Here is a 12,616-nt window from a genome sequence, read left to right as displayed (position 1 = left end):
CGCTGTTGGCCGAGAGACGTGCAGTCGCTCGCCTTACATGAAGCCCCATGGGCAACGCCAGTGCCACTGTGGACAACAGCATACTGTAGCCAGAGAGAGGAGCCGAAAGGCGCATTTCGCAGTCGAGCCACGCTATCCCACAAGCTGTGCACTAGGACAGGATTGTGCAGACCGCAAACTTCTGGTGGCCCGACGCTCGTCGTCGATCGTAAGGGCGAAACAGTCAAGAGATTTGGAAAACGGCAATGTGGACACCCCCTGCAGCAGCTGGGTGCCAAATCCGATATCTGGTCGAGGGCTGCAAGATTCAGTATGATGAAGTGACAATTCGGGGATAGCTCACAAACGCTAAGCTGCCGCCTTCTTAGCTCAGTGGTAGAGCACTGGTCTCGTAAACCAGGGGTCGTGAGTTCGAACCTCACAGAAGGCATTCATTTTTTTAACCTTCCTGCAAGGAGCGGAGCTATCTCGAGCAGCATCTAACACATGGCAGTACACTGAATGAAAGGGATGTTCTACAGCCTATGAAAAGTATTCTACTGGCCTCAGAGGTTTTCTGAATGCATAGGCACAACAGTGGTTTGTATGCATTTTGTAGTATAATGTCATGCTTGGCGATGTCATTCGTGTACGAGCCTCGCTACAGTGTGCATGCACGTTATCCATGTGAAGAGGCGCAAGCAGATGCTACCATTCTGCGAGATTCCTGCAGAAGGTATACGAATTGCGTTGATATACAGAGCACAAGTGAGCCAAATTCAAGGCCTCCGTGGCGCAATCGGCTAGCGCGTTCGGCTGTTAACCGAAAGGTTGGTGGTTCGAGCCCACCCGGGGGCGAAATCGTTTTAACCGGCACCGAGGTGAGGACATACGTCAACTTTGTTAGAGATACACAGCTAGCGTGACAATTTGGCTGTGTTTGAGTGATGCCACAGAGCCTTATACACATTCAGCCAAGTGACACTGTAGGTAAAAACATGGCCCTACACAGACGTTCTACTCTTTTCCTATTTATTCGTCATGTGTGCACTGCAGTAGAGCGACGCCCACTACAAAAGACGTATTCTTTACATTCAATTTCAGCGTATACGTCGCGACTGCCATATGACAGGGCCTGTCTCTCGATGTCGATTTGTATTTGGTGTCTCTTAAGTGTCGATCTGCAGTGGGCCGCTGTTGGCCGAGAGACGTGCAGTCGCCTTACATGAAGCCCCATGGGCAACGCCAGTGCCACTGTGGACAACAGCATACTGTAGCCAGAGAGAGGAGCCGAAAGGCGCATTTCGCAGTCGAGCCACGCTATCCCACAAGCTGTGCACTAGGACAGGATTGTGCAGACCGCAAACTTCTGGTGGCCCGACGCTCGTCGTCGATCGTAAGGGCGAAACAGTCAAGAGATTTGGAAAACGGCAATGTGGACACCCCCTGCAGCAGCTGGGTGCCAAATCCGATATCTGGTCGAGGGCTGCAAGATTCAGTATGATGAAGTGACAATTCGGGGATAGCTCACAAACGCTAAGCTGCCGCCTTCTTAGCTCAGTGGTAGAGCACTGGTCTCGTAAACCAGGGGTCGTGAGTTCGAACCTCACAGAAGGCATTCATTTTTTTAACCTTCCTGCAAGGAGCGGAGCTATCTCGAGCAGCATCTAACACATGGCAGTACACTGAATGAAAGGGATGTTCTACAGCCTATGAAAAGTATTCTACTGGCCTCAGAGGTTTTCTGAATGCATAGGCACAACAGTGGTTTGTATGCATTTTGTAGTATAATGTCATGCTTGGCGATGTCATTCGTGTACGAGCCTCGCTACAGTGTGCATGCACGTTATCCATGTGAAGAGGCGCAAGCAGATGCTACCATTCTGCGAGATTCCTGCAGAAGGTATACGAATTGCGTTGATATACAGAGCACAAGTGAGCCAAATTCAAGGCCTCCGTGGCGCAATCGGCTAGCGCGTTCGGCTGTTAACCGAAAGGTTGGTGGTTCGAGCCCACCCGGGGGCGAAATCGTTTTAACCGGCACCGAGGTGAGGACATACGTCAACTTTGTTAGAGATACACAGCTAGCGTGACAATTTGGCTGTGTTTGAGTGATGCCACAGAGCCTTATACACATTCAGCCAAGTGACACTGTAGGTAAAAACATGGCCCTACACAGACGTTCTACTCTTTTCCTATTTATTCGTCATGTGTGCACTGCAGTAGAGCGACGCCCACTACAAAAGACGTATTCTTTACATTCAATTTCAGCGTATACGTCGCGACTGCCATATGACAGGGCCTGTCTCTCGATGTCGATTTGTATTTGGTGTCTCTTAAGTGTCGATCTGCAGTGGGCCGCTGTTGGCCGAGAGACGTGCAGTCGCTCGCCTTACATGAAGCCCCATGGGCAACGCCAGTGCCACTGTGGACAACAGCATACTGTAGCCAGAGAGAGGAGCCGAAAGGCGCATTTCGCAGTCGAGCCACGCTATCCCACAAGCTGTGCACTAGGACAGGATTGTGCAGACCGCAAACTTCTGGTGGCCCGACGCTCGTCGTCGATCGTAAGGGCGAAACAGTCAAGAGATTTGGAAAACGGCAATGTGGACACCCCCTGCAGCAGCTGTGTGCCAAATCCGATATCTGGTCGAGGGCTGCAAGATTCAGTATGATGAAGTGACAATACGGGGATAGCTCACAAACGCTAAGCTGCCGCCTTCTTAGCTCAGTGGTAGAGCACTGGTCTCGTAAACCAGGGGTCGTGAGTTCGAACCTCACAGAAGGCATTCATTTTTTTAACCTTCCTGCAAGGAGCGGAGCTATCTCGAGCAGCATCTAACACATGGCAGTACACTGAATGAAAGGGATGTTCTACAGCCTATGAAAAGTATTCTACTGGCCTCAGAGGTTTTCTGAATGCATAGGCACAACAGTGGTTTGTATGCATTTTGTAGTATAATGTCATGCTTGGCGATGTCATTCGTGTACGAGCCTCGCTACAGTGTGCATGCACGTTATCCATGTGAAGAGGCGCAAGCAGATGCTACCATTCTGCGAGATTCCTGCAGAAGGTATACGAATTGCGTTGATATACAGAGCACAAGTGAGCCAAATTCAAGGCCTCCGTGGCGCAATCGGCTAGCGCGTTCGGCTGTTAACCGAAAGGTTGGTGGTTCGAGCCCACCCGGGGGCGAAATCGTTTTAACCGGCACCGAGGTGAGGACATACGTCAACTTTGTTAGAGATACACAGCTAGCGTGACAATTTGGCTGTGTTTGAGTGATGCCACAGAGCCTTATACACATTCAGCCAAGTGACACTGTAGGTAAAAACATGGCCCTACACAGACGTTCTACTCTTTTCCTATTTATTCGTCATGTGTGCACTGCAGTAGAGCGACGCCCACTACAAAAGACGTATTCTTTACATTCAATTTCAGCGTATACGTCGCGACTGCCATATGACAGGGCCTGTCTCTCGATGTCGATTTGTATTTGGTGTCTCTTAAGTGTCGATCTGCAGTGGGCCGCTGTTGGCCGAGAGACGTGCAGTCGCCTTACATGAAGCCCCATGGGCAACGCCAGTGCCACTGTGGACAACAGCATACTGTAGCCAGAGAGAGGAGCCGAAAGGCGCATTTCGCAGTCGAGCCACGCTATCCCACAAGCTGTGCACTAGGACAGGATTGTGCAGACCGCAAACTTCTGGTGGCCCGACGCTCGTCGTCGATCGTAAGGGCGAAACAGTCAAGAGATTTGGAAAACGGCAATGTGGACACCCCCTGCAGCAGCTGTGTGCCAAATCCGATATCTGGTCGAGGGCTGCAAGATTCAGTATGATGAAGTGACAATACGGGGATAGCTCACAAACGCTAAGCTGCCGCCTTCTTAGCTCAGTGGTAGAGCACTGGTCTCGTAAACCAGGGGTCGTGAGTTCGAACCTCACAGAAGGCATTCATTTTTTTAACCTTCCTGCAAGGAGCGGAGCTATCTCGAGCAGCATCTAACACATGGCAGTACACTGAATGAAAGGGATGTTCTACAGCCTATGAAAAGTATTCTACTGGCCTCAGAGGTTTTCTGAATGCATAGGCACAACAGTGGTTTGTATGCATTTTGTAGTATAATGTCATGCTTGGCGATGTCATTCGTGTACGAGCCTCGCTACAGTGTGCATGCACGTTATCCATGTGAAGAGGCGCAAGCAGATGCTACCATTCTGCGAGATTCCTGCAGAAGGTATACGAATTGCGTTGATATACAGAGCACAAGTGAGCGAAATTCAAGGCCTCCGTGGCGCAATCGGCTAGCGCGTTCGGCTGTTAACCGAAAGGTTGGTGGTTCGAGCCCACCCGGGGGCGAAATCGTTTTAACCGGCACCGAGGTGAGGACATACGTCAACTTTGTTAGAGATACACAGCTAGCGTGACAATTTGGCTGTGTTTGAGTGATGCCACAGAGCCTTATACACATTCAGCCAAGTGACACTGTAGGTAAAAACATGGCCCTACACAGACGTTCTACTCTTTTCCTATTTATTCGTCATGTGTGCACTGCAGTAGAGCGACGCCCACTACAAAAGACGTATTCTTTACATTCAATTTCAGCGTATACGTCGCGACTGCCATATGACAGGGCCTGTCTCTCGATGTCGATTTGTATTTGGTGTCTCTTAAGTGTCGATCTGCAGTGGGCCGCTGTTGGCCGAGAGACGTGCAGTCGCCTTACATGAAGCCCCATGGGCAACGCCAGTGCCACTGTGGACAACAGCATACTGTAGCCAGAGAGAGGAGCCGAAAGGCGCATTTCGCAGTCGAGCCACGCTATCCCACAAGCTGTGCACTAGGACAGGATTGTGCAGACCGCAAACTTCTGGTGGCCCGACGCTCGTCGTCGATCGTAAGGGCGAAACAGTCAAGAGATTTGGAAAACGGCAATGTGGACACCCCCTGCAGCAGCTGGGTGCCAAATCCGATATCTGGTCGAGGGCTGCAAGATTCAGTATGATGAAGTGACAATTCGGGGATAGCTCACAAACGCTAAGCTGCCGCCTTCTTAGCTCAGTGGTAGAGCACTGGTCTCGTAAACCAGGGGTCGTGAGTTCGAACCTCACAGAAGGCATTCATTTTTTTAACCTTCCTGCAAGGAGCGGAGCTATCTCGAGCAGCATCTAACACATGGCAGTACACTGAATGAAAGGGATGTTCTACAGCCTATGAAAAGTATTCTACTGGCCTCAGAGGTTTTCTGAATGCATAGGCACAACAGTGGTTTGTATGCATTTTGTAGTATAATGTCATGCTTGGCGATGTCATTCGTGTACGAGCCTCGCTACAGTGTGCATGCACGTTATCCATGTGAAGAGGCGCAAGCAGATGCTACCATTCTGCGAGATTCCTGCAGAAGGTATACGAATTGCGTTGATATACAGAGCACAAGTGAGCCAAATTCAAGGCCTCCGTGGCGCAATCGGCTAGCGCGTTCGGCTGTTAACCGAAAGGTTGGTGGTTCGAGCCCACCCGGGGGCGAAATCGTTTTAACCGGCACCGAGGTGAGGACATACGTCAACTTTGTTAGAGATACACAGCTAGCGTGACAATTTGGCTGTGTTTGAGTGATGCCACAGAGCCTTATACACATTCAGCCAAGTGACACTGTAGGTAAAAACATGGCCCTACACAGACGTTCTACTCTTTTCCTATTTATTCGTCATGTGTGCACTGCAGTAGAGCGACGCCCACTACAAAAGACGTATTCTTTACATTCAATTTCAGCGTATACGTCGCGACTGCCATATGACAGGGCCTGTCTCTCGATGTCGATTTGTATTTGGTGTCTCTTAAGTGTCGATCTGCAGTGGGCCGCTGTTGGCCGAGAGACGTGCAGTCGCCTTACATGAAGCCCCATGGGCAACGCCAGTGCCACTGTGGACAACAGCATACTGTAGCCAGAGAGAGGAGCCGAAAGGCGCATTTCGCAGTCGAGCCACGCTATCCCACAAGCTGTGCACTAGGACAGGATTGTGCAGACCGCAAACTTCTGGTGGCCCGACGCTCGTCGTCGATCGTAAGGGCGAAACAGTCAAGAGATTTGGAAAACGGCAATGTGGACACCCCCTGCAGCAGCTGTGTGCCAAATCCGATATCTGGTCGAGGGCTGCAAGATTCAGTATGATGAAGTGACAATTCGGGGATAGCTCACAAACGCTAAGCTGCCGCCTTCTTAGCTCAGTGGTAGAGCACTGGTCTCGTAAACCAGGGGTCGTGAGTTCGAACCTCACAGAAGGCATTCATTTTTTTAACCTTCCTGCAAGGAGCGGAGCTATCTCGAGCAGCATCTAACACATGGCAGTACACTGAATGAAAGGGATGTTCTACAGCCTATGAAAAGTATTCTACTGGCCTCAGAGGTTTTCTGAATGCATAGGCACAACAGTGGTTTGTATGCATTTTGTAGTATAATGTCATGCTTGGCGATGTCATTCGTGTACGAGCCTCGCTACAGTGTGCATGCACGTTATCCATGTGAAGAGGCGCAAGCAGATGCTACCATTCTGCGAGATTCCTGCAGAAGGTATACGAATTGCGTTGATATACAGAGCACAAGTGAGCCAAATTCAAGGCCTCCGTGGCGCAATCGGCTAGCGCGTTCGGCTGTTAACCGAAAGGTTGGTGGTTCGAGCCCACCCGGGGGCGAAATCGTTTTAACCGGCACCGAGGTGAGGACATACGTCAACTTTGTTAGAGATACACAGCTAGCGTGACAATTTGGCTGTGTTTGAGTGATGCCACAGAGCCTTATACACATTCAGCCAAGTGACACTGTAGGTAAAAACATGGCCCTACACAGACGTTCTACTCTTTTCCTATTTATTCGTCATGTGTGCACTGCAGTAGAGCGACGCCCACTACAAAAGACGTATTCTTTACATTCAATTTCAGCGTATACGTCGCGACTGCCATATGACAGGGCCTGTCTCTCGATGTCGATTTGTATTTGGTGTCTCTTAAGTGTCGATCTGCAGTGGGCCGCTGTTGGCCGAGAGACGTGCAGTCGCCTTACATGAAGCCCCATGGGCAACGCCAGTGCCACTGTGGACAACAGCATACTGTAGCCAGAGAGAGGAGCCGAAAGGCGCATTTCGCAGTCGAGCCACGCTATCCCACAAGCTGTGCACTAGGACAGGATTGTGCAGACCGCAAACTTCTGGTGGCCCGACGCTCGTCGTCGATCGTAAGGGCGAAACAGTCAAGAGATTTGGAAAACGGCAATGTGGACACCCCCTGCAGCAGCTGTGTGCCAAATCCGATATCTGGTCGAGGGCTGCAAGATTCAGTATGATGAAGTGACAATACGGGGATAGCTCACAAACGCTAAGCTGCCGCCTTCTTAGCTCAGTGGTAGAGCACTGGTCTCGTAAACCAGGGGTCGTGAGTTCGAACCTCACAGAAGGCATTCATTTTTTTAACCTTCCTGCAAGGAGCGGAGCTATCTCGAGCAGCATCTAACACATGGCAGTACACTGAATGAAAGGGATGTTCTACAGCCTATGAAAAGTATTCTACTGGCCTCAGAGGTTTTCTGAATGCATAGGCACAACAGTGGTTTGTATGCATTTTGTAGTATAATGTCATGCTTGGCGATGTCATTCGTGTACGAGCCTCGCTACAGTGTGCATGCACGTTATCCATGTGAAGAGGCGCAAGCAGATGCTACCATTCTGCGAGATTCCTGCAGAAGGTATACGAATTGCGTTGATATACAGAGCACAAGTGAGCCAAATTCAAGGCCTCCGTGGCGCAATCGGCTAGCGCGTTCGGCTGTTAACCGAAAGGTTGGTGGTTCGAGCCCACCCGGGGGCGAAATCGTTTTAACCGGCACCGAGGTGAGGACATACGTCAACTTTGTTAGAGATACACAGCTAGCGTGACAATTTGGCTGTGTTTGAGTGATGCCACAGAGCCTTATACACATTCAGCCAAGTGACACTGTAGGTAAAAACATGGCCCTACACAGACGTTCTACTCTTTTCCTATTTATTCGTCATGTGTGCACTGCAGTAGAGCGACGCCCACTACAAAAGACGTATTCTTTACATTCAATTTCAGCGTATACGTCGCGACTGCCATATGACAGGGCCTGTCTCTCGATGTCGATTTGTATTTGGTGTCTCTTAAGTGTCGATCTGCAGTGGGCCGCTGTTGGCCGAGAGACGTGCAGTCGCCTTACATGAAGCCCCATGGGCAACGCCAGTGCCACTGTGGACAACAGCATACTGTAGCCAGAGAGAGGAGCCGAAAGGCGCATTTCGCAGTCGAGCCACGCTATCCCACAAGCTGTGCACTAGGACAGGATTGTGCAGACCGCAAACTTCTGGTGGCCCGACGCTCGTCGTCGATCGTAAGGGCGAAACAGTCAAGAGATTTGGAAAACGGCAATGTGGACACCCCCTGCAGCAGCTGGGTGCCAAATCCGATATCTGGTCGAGGGCTGCAAGATTCAGTATGATGAAGTGACAATTCGGGGATAGCTCACAAACGCTAAGCTGCCGCCTTCTTAGCTCAGTGGTAGAGCACTGGTCTCGTAAACCAGGGGTCGTGAGTTCGAACCTCACAGAAGGCATTCATTTTTTTAACCTTCCTGCAAGGAGCGGAGCTATCTCGAGCAGCATCTAACACATGGCAGTACACTGAATGAAAGGGATGTTCTACAGCCTATGAAAAGTATTCTACTGGCCTCAGAGGTTTTCTGAATGCATAGGCACAACAGTGGTTTGTATGCATTTTGTAGTATAATGTCATGCTTGGCGATGTCATTCGTGTACGAGCCTCGCTACAGTGTGCATGCACGTTATCCATGTGAAGAGGCGCAAGCAGATGCTACCATTCTGCGAGATTCCTGCAGAAGGTATACGAATTGCGTTGATATACAGAGCACAAGTGAGCCAAATTCAAGGCCTCCGTGGCGCAATCGGCTAGCGCGTTCGGCTGTTAACCGAAAGGTTGGTGGTTCGAGCCCACCCGGGGGCGAAATCGTTTTAACCGGCACCGAGGTGAGGACATACGTCAACTTTGTTAGAGATACACAGCTAGCGTGACAATTTGGCTGTGTTTGAGTGATGCCACAGAGCCTTATACACATTCAGCCAAGTGACACTGTAGGTAAAAACATGGCCCTACACAGACGTTCTACTCTTTTCCTATTTATTCGTCATGTGTGCACTGCAGTAGAGCGACGCCCACTACAAAAGACGTATTCTTTACATTCAATTTCAGCGTATACGTCGCGACTGCCATATGACAGGGCCTGTCTCTCGATGTCGATTTGTATTTGGTGTCTCTTAAGTGTCGATCTGCAGTGGGCCGCTGTTGGCCGAGAGACGTGCAGTCGCCTTACATGAAGCCCCATGGGCAACGCCAGTGCCACTGTGGACAACAGCATACTGTAGCCAGAGAGAGGAGCCGAAAGGCGCATTTCGCAGTCGAGCCACGCTATCCCACAAGCTGTGCACTAGGACAGGATTGTGCAGACCGCAAACTTCTGGTGGCCCGACGCTCGTCGTCGATCGTAAGGGCGAAACAGTCAAGAGATTTGGAAAACGGCAATGTGGACACCCCCTGCAGCAGCTGTGTGCCAAATCCGATATCTGGTCGAGGGCTGCAAGATTCAGTATGATGAAGTGACAATACGGGGATAGCTCACAAACGCTAAGCTGCCGCCTTCTTAGCTCAGTGGTAGAGCACTGGTCTCGTAAACCAGGGGTCGTGAGTTCGAACCTCACAGAAGGCATTCATTTTTTTAACCTTCCTGCAAGGAGCGGAGCTATCTCGAGCAGCATCTAACACATGGCAGTACACTGAATGAAAGGGATGTTCTACAGCCTATGAAAAGTATTCTACTGGCCTCAGAGGTTTTCTGAATGCATAGGCACAACAGTGGTTTGTATGCATTTTGTAGTATAATGTCATGCTTGGCGATGTCATTCGTGTACGAGCCTCGCTACAGTGTGCATGCACGTTATCCATGTGAAGAGGCGCAAGCAGATGCTACCATTCTGCGAGATTCCTGCAGAAGGTATACGAATTGCGTTGATATACAGAGCACAAGTGAGCCAAATTCAAGGCCTCCGTGGCGCAATCGGCTAGCGCGTTCGGCTGTTAACCGAAAGGTTGGTGGTTCGAGCCCACCCGGGGGCGAAATCGTTTTAACCGGCACCGAGGTGAGGACATACGTCAACTTTGTTAGAGATACACAGCTAGCGTGACAATTTGGCTGTGTTTGAGTGATGCCACAGAGCCTTATACACATTCAGCCAAGTGACACTGTAGGTAAAAACATGGCCCTACACAGACGTTCTACTCTTTTCCTATTTATTCGTCATGTGTGCACTGCAGTAGAGCGACGCCCACTACAAAAGACGTATTCTTTACATTCAATTTCAGCGTATACGTCGCGACTGCCATATGACAGGGCCTGTCTCTCGATGTCGATTTGTATTTGGTGTCTCTTAAGTGTCGATCTGCAGTGGGCCGCTGTTGGCCGAGAGACGTGCAGTCGCCTTACATGAAGCCCCATGGGCAACGCCAGTGCCACTGTGGACAACAGCATACTGTAGCCAGAGAGAGGAGCCGAAAGGCGCATTTCGCAGTCGAGCCACGCTATCCCACAAGCTGTGCACTAGGACAGGATTGTGCAGACCGCAAACTTCTGGTGGCCCGACGCTCGTCGTCGATCGTAAGGGCGAAACAGTCAAGAGATTTGGAAAACGGCAATGTGGACACCCCCTGCAGCAGCTGTGTGCCAAATCCGATATCTGGTCGAGGGCTGCAAGATTCAGTATGATGAAGTGACAATACGGGGATAGCTCACAAACGCTAAGCTGCCGCCTTCTTAGCTCAGTGGTAGAGCACTGGTCTCGTAAACCAGGGGTCGTGAGTTCGAACCTCACAGAAGGCATTCATTTTTTTAACCTTCCTGCAAGGAGCGGAGCTATCTCGAGCAGCATCTAACACATGGCAGTACACTGAATGAAAGGGATGTTCTACAGCCTATGAAAAGTATTCTACTGGCCTCAGAGGTTTTCTGAATGCATAGGCACAACAGTGGTTTGTATGCATTTTGTAGTATAATGTCATGCTTGGCGATGTCATTCGTGTACGAGCCTCGCTACAGTGTGCATGCACGTTATCCATGTGAAGAGGCGCAAGCAGATGCTACCATTCTGCGAGATTCCTGCAGAAGGTATACGAATTGCGTTGATATACAGAGCACAAGTGAGCCAAATTCAAGGCCTCCGTGGCGCAATCGGCTAGCGCGTTCGGCTGTTAACCGAAAGGTTGGTGGTTCGAGCCCACCCGGGGGCGAAATCGTTTTAACCGGCACCGAGGTGAGGACATACGTCAACTTTGTTAGAGATACACAGCTAGCGTGACAATTTGGCTGTGTTTGAGTGATGCCACAGAGCCTTATACACATTCAGCCAAGTGACACTGTAGGTAAAAACATGGCCCTACACAGACGTTCTACTCTTTTCCTATTTATTCGTCATGTGTGCACTGCAGTAGAGCGACGCCCACTACAAAAGACGTATTCTTTACATTCAATTTCAGCGTATACGTCGCGACTGCCATATGACAGGGCCTGTCTCTCGATGTCGATTTGTATTTGGTGTCTCTTAAGTGTCGATCTGCAGTGGGCCGCTGTTGGCCGAGAGACGTGCAGTCGCCTTACATGAAGCCCCATGGGCAACGCCAGTGCCACTGTGGACAACAGCATACTGTAGCCAGAGAGAGGAGCCGAAAGGCGCATTTCGCAGTCGAGCCACGCTATCCCACAAGCTGTGCACTAGGACAGGATTGTGCAGACCGCAAACTTCTGGTGGCCCGACGCTCGTCGTCGATCGTAAGGGCGAAACAGTCAAGAGATTTGGAAAACGGCAATGTGGACACCCCCTGCAGCAGCTGTGTGCCAAATCCGATATCTGGTCGAGGGCTGCAAGATTCAGTATGATGAAGTGACAATTCGGGGATAGCTCACAAACGCTAAGCTGCCGCCTTCTTAGCTCAGTGGTAGAGCACTGGTCTCGTAAACCAGGGGTCGTGAGTTCGAACCTCACAGAAGGCATTCATTTTTTTAACCTTCCTGCAAGGAGCGGAGCTATCTCGAGCAGCATCTAACACATGGCAGTACACTGAATGAAAGGGATGTTCTACAGCCTATGAAAAGTATTCTACTGGCCTCAGAGGTTTTCTGAATGCATAGGCACAACAGTGGTTTGTATGCATTTTGTAGTATAATGTCATGCTTGGCGATGTCATTCGTGTACGAGCCTCGCTACAGTGTGCATGCACGTTATCCATGTGAAGAGGCGCAAGCAGATGCTACCATTCTGCGAGATTCCTGCAGAAGGTATACGAATTGCGTTGATATACAGAGCACAAGTGAGCCAAATTCAAGGCCTCCGTGGCGCAATCGGCTAGCGCGTTCGGCTGTTAACCGAAAGGTTGGTGGTTCGAGCCCACCCGGGGGCGAAATCGTTTTAACCGGCACCGAGGTGAGGACATACGTCAACTTTGTTAGAGATACACAGCTAGCGTGACAATTTGGCTGTGTTTGAGTGATGCCACAGAGCCTTA

The 12,616-nt window shown here is 50.3% G+C and overlaps 22 non-coding genes across 22 annotated transcripts; all 22 read left to right on the top strand.

Annotated features, from left to right (window-relative positions):
* The first annotated feature begins 358 nt into the window (after nucleotides 1-358).
* Trnat-cgu (transfer RNA threonine (anticodon CGU)) lies at nucleotides 359-430 on the top strand. Its single transcript has one exon. It is a non-coding gene; the product is annotated as a tRNA-Thr (tRNA).
* A 333-nt stretch (nucleotides 431-763) lies between these two features.
* On the top strand, nucleotides 764-837 carry Trnan-guu (transfer RNA asparagine (anticodon GUU)). The gene has a single exon. It is a non-coding gene; the product is annotated as a tRNA-Asn (tRNA).
* Nucleotides 838-1,525: 688 nt separating this feature from the next.
* On the top strand, nucleotides 1,526-1,597 carry Trnat-cgu (transfer RNA threonine (anticodon CGU)). Its single transcript has one exon. It is a non-coding gene; the product is annotated as a tRNA-Thr (tRNA).
* A 333-nt stretch (nucleotides 1,598-1,930) lies between these two features.
* Nucleotides 1,931-2,004, top strand: Trnan-guu (transfer RNA asparagine (anticodon GUU)). Its single transcript has one exon. It is a non-coding gene; the product is annotated as a tRNA-Asn (tRNA).
* Nucleotides 2,005-2,696: 692 nt separating this feature from the next.
* On the top strand, nucleotides 2,697-2,768 carry Trnat-cgu (transfer RNA threonine (anticodon CGU)). Its single transcript has one exon. It is a non-coding gene; the product is annotated as a tRNA-Thr (tRNA).
* Nucleotides 2,769-3,101: 333 nt separating this feature from the next.
* Nucleotides 3,102-3,175, top strand: Trnan-guu (transfer RNA asparagine (anticodon GUU)). Its single transcript has one exon. It is a non-coding gene; the product is annotated as a tRNA-Asn (tRNA).
* Nucleotides 3,176-3,863: 688 nt separating this feature from the next.
* On the top strand, nucleotides 3,864-3,935 carry Trnat-cgu (transfer RNA threonine (anticodon CGU)). The gene has a single exon. It is a non-coding gene; the product is annotated as a tRNA-Thr (tRNA).
* Nucleotides 3,936-4,268: 333 nt separating this feature from the next.
* Trnan-guu (transfer RNA asparagine (anticodon GUU)) lies at nucleotides 4,269-4,342 on the top strand. The gene has a single exon. It is a non-coding gene; the product is annotated as a tRNA-Asn (tRNA).
* A 688-nt stretch (nucleotides 4,343-5,030) lies between these two features.
* On the top strand, nucleotides 5,031-5,102 carry Trnat-cgu (transfer RNA threonine (anticodon CGU)). The gene has a single exon. It is a non-coding gene; the product is annotated as a tRNA-Thr (tRNA).
* A 333-nt stretch (nucleotides 5,103-5,435) lies between these two features.
* On the top strand, nucleotides 5,436-5,509 carry Trnan-guu (transfer RNA asparagine (anticodon GUU)). Its single transcript has one exon. It is a non-coding gene; the product is annotated as a tRNA-Asn (tRNA).
* Nucleotides 5,510-6,197: 688 nt separating this feature from the next.
* Trnat-cgu (transfer RNA threonine (anticodon CGU)) lies at nucleotides 6,198-6,269 on the top strand. The gene has a single exon. It is a non-coding gene; the product is annotated as a tRNA-Thr (tRNA).
* A 333-nt stretch (nucleotides 6,270-6,602) lies between these two features.
* Trnan-guu (transfer RNA asparagine (anticodon GUU)) lies at nucleotides 6,603-6,676 on the top strand. The gene has a single exon. It is a non-coding gene; the product is annotated as a tRNA-Asn (tRNA).
* Nucleotides 6,677-7,364: 688 nt separating this feature from the next.
* On the top strand, nucleotides 7,365-7,436 carry Trnat-cgu (transfer RNA threonine (anticodon CGU)). The gene has a single exon. It is a non-coding gene; the product is annotated as a tRNA-Thr (tRNA).
* Nucleotides 7,437-7,769: 333 nt separating this feature from the next.
* Nucleotides 7,770-7,843, top strand: Trnan-guu (transfer RNA asparagine (anticodon GUU)). The gene has a single exon. It is a non-coding gene; the product is annotated as a tRNA-Asn (tRNA).
* Nucleotides 7,844-8,531: 688 nt separating this feature from the next.
* On the top strand, nucleotides 8,532-8,603 carry Trnat-cgu (transfer RNA threonine (anticodon CGU)). Its single transcript has one exon. It is a non-coding gene; the product is annotated as a tRNA-Thr (tRNA).
* A 333-nt stretch (nucleotides 8,604-8,936) lies between these two features.
* On the top strand, nucleotides 8,937-9,010 carry Trnan-guu (transfer RNA asparagine (anticodon GUU)). Its single transcript has one exon. It is a non-coding gene; the product is annotated as a tRNA-Asn (tRNA).
* Nucleotides 9,011-9,698: 688 nt separating this feature from the next.
* Nucleotides 9,699-9,770, top strand: Trnat-cgu (transfer RNA threonine (anticodon CGU)). Its single transcript has one exon. It is a non-coding gene; the product is annotated as a tRNA-Thr (tRNA).
* A 333-nt stretch (nucleotides 9,771-10,103) lies between these two features.
* Nucleotides 10,104-10,177, top strand: Trnan-guu (transfer RNA asparagine (anticodon GUU)). Its single transcript has one exon. It is a non-coding gene; the product is annotated as a tRNA-Asn (tRNA).
* Nucleotides 10,178-10,865: 688 nt separating this feature from the next.
* On the top strand, nucleotides 10,866-10,937 carry Trnat-cgu (transfer RNA threonine (anticodon CGU)). The gene has a single exon. It is a non-coding gene; the product is annotated as a tRNA-Thr (tRNA).
* Nucleotides 10,938-11,270: 333 nt separating this feature from the next.
* Trnan-guu (transfer RNA asparagine (anticodon GUU)) lies at nucleotides 11,271-11,344 on the top strand. Its single transcript has one exon. It is a non-coding gene; the product is annotated as a tRNA-Asn (tRNA).
* A 688-nt stretch (nucleotides 11,345-12,032) lies between these two features.
* On the top strand, nucleotides 12,033-12,104 carry Trnat-cgu (transfer RNA threonine (anticodon CGU)). Its single transcript has one exon. It is a non-coding gene; the product is annotated as a tRNA-Thr (tRNA).
* A 333-nt stretch (nucleotides 12,105-12,437) lies between these two features.
* Trnan-guu (transfer RNA asparagine (anticodon GUU)) lies at nucleotides 12,438-12,511 on the top strand. Its single transcript has one exon. It is a non-coding gene; the product is annotated as a tRNA-Asn (tRNA).
* Nucleotides 12,512-12,616: the final 105 nt, after the last annotated feature.

Source organism: Schistocerca nitens, chromosome 6 (genome assembly GCF_023898315.1).
Source record: "Schistocerca nitens isolate TAMUIC-IGC-003100 chromosome 6, iqSchNite1.1, whole genome shotgun sequence".
In the NCBI taxonomy this organism is placed as follows: Eukaryota; Metazoa; Arthropoda; class Insecta; order Orthoptera; family Acrididae; genus Schistocerca; species Schistocerca nitens.
Note: the sequence above shows the minus strand (reverse complement) of the source record. Positions and strands in the feature narration are given on the sequence as shown.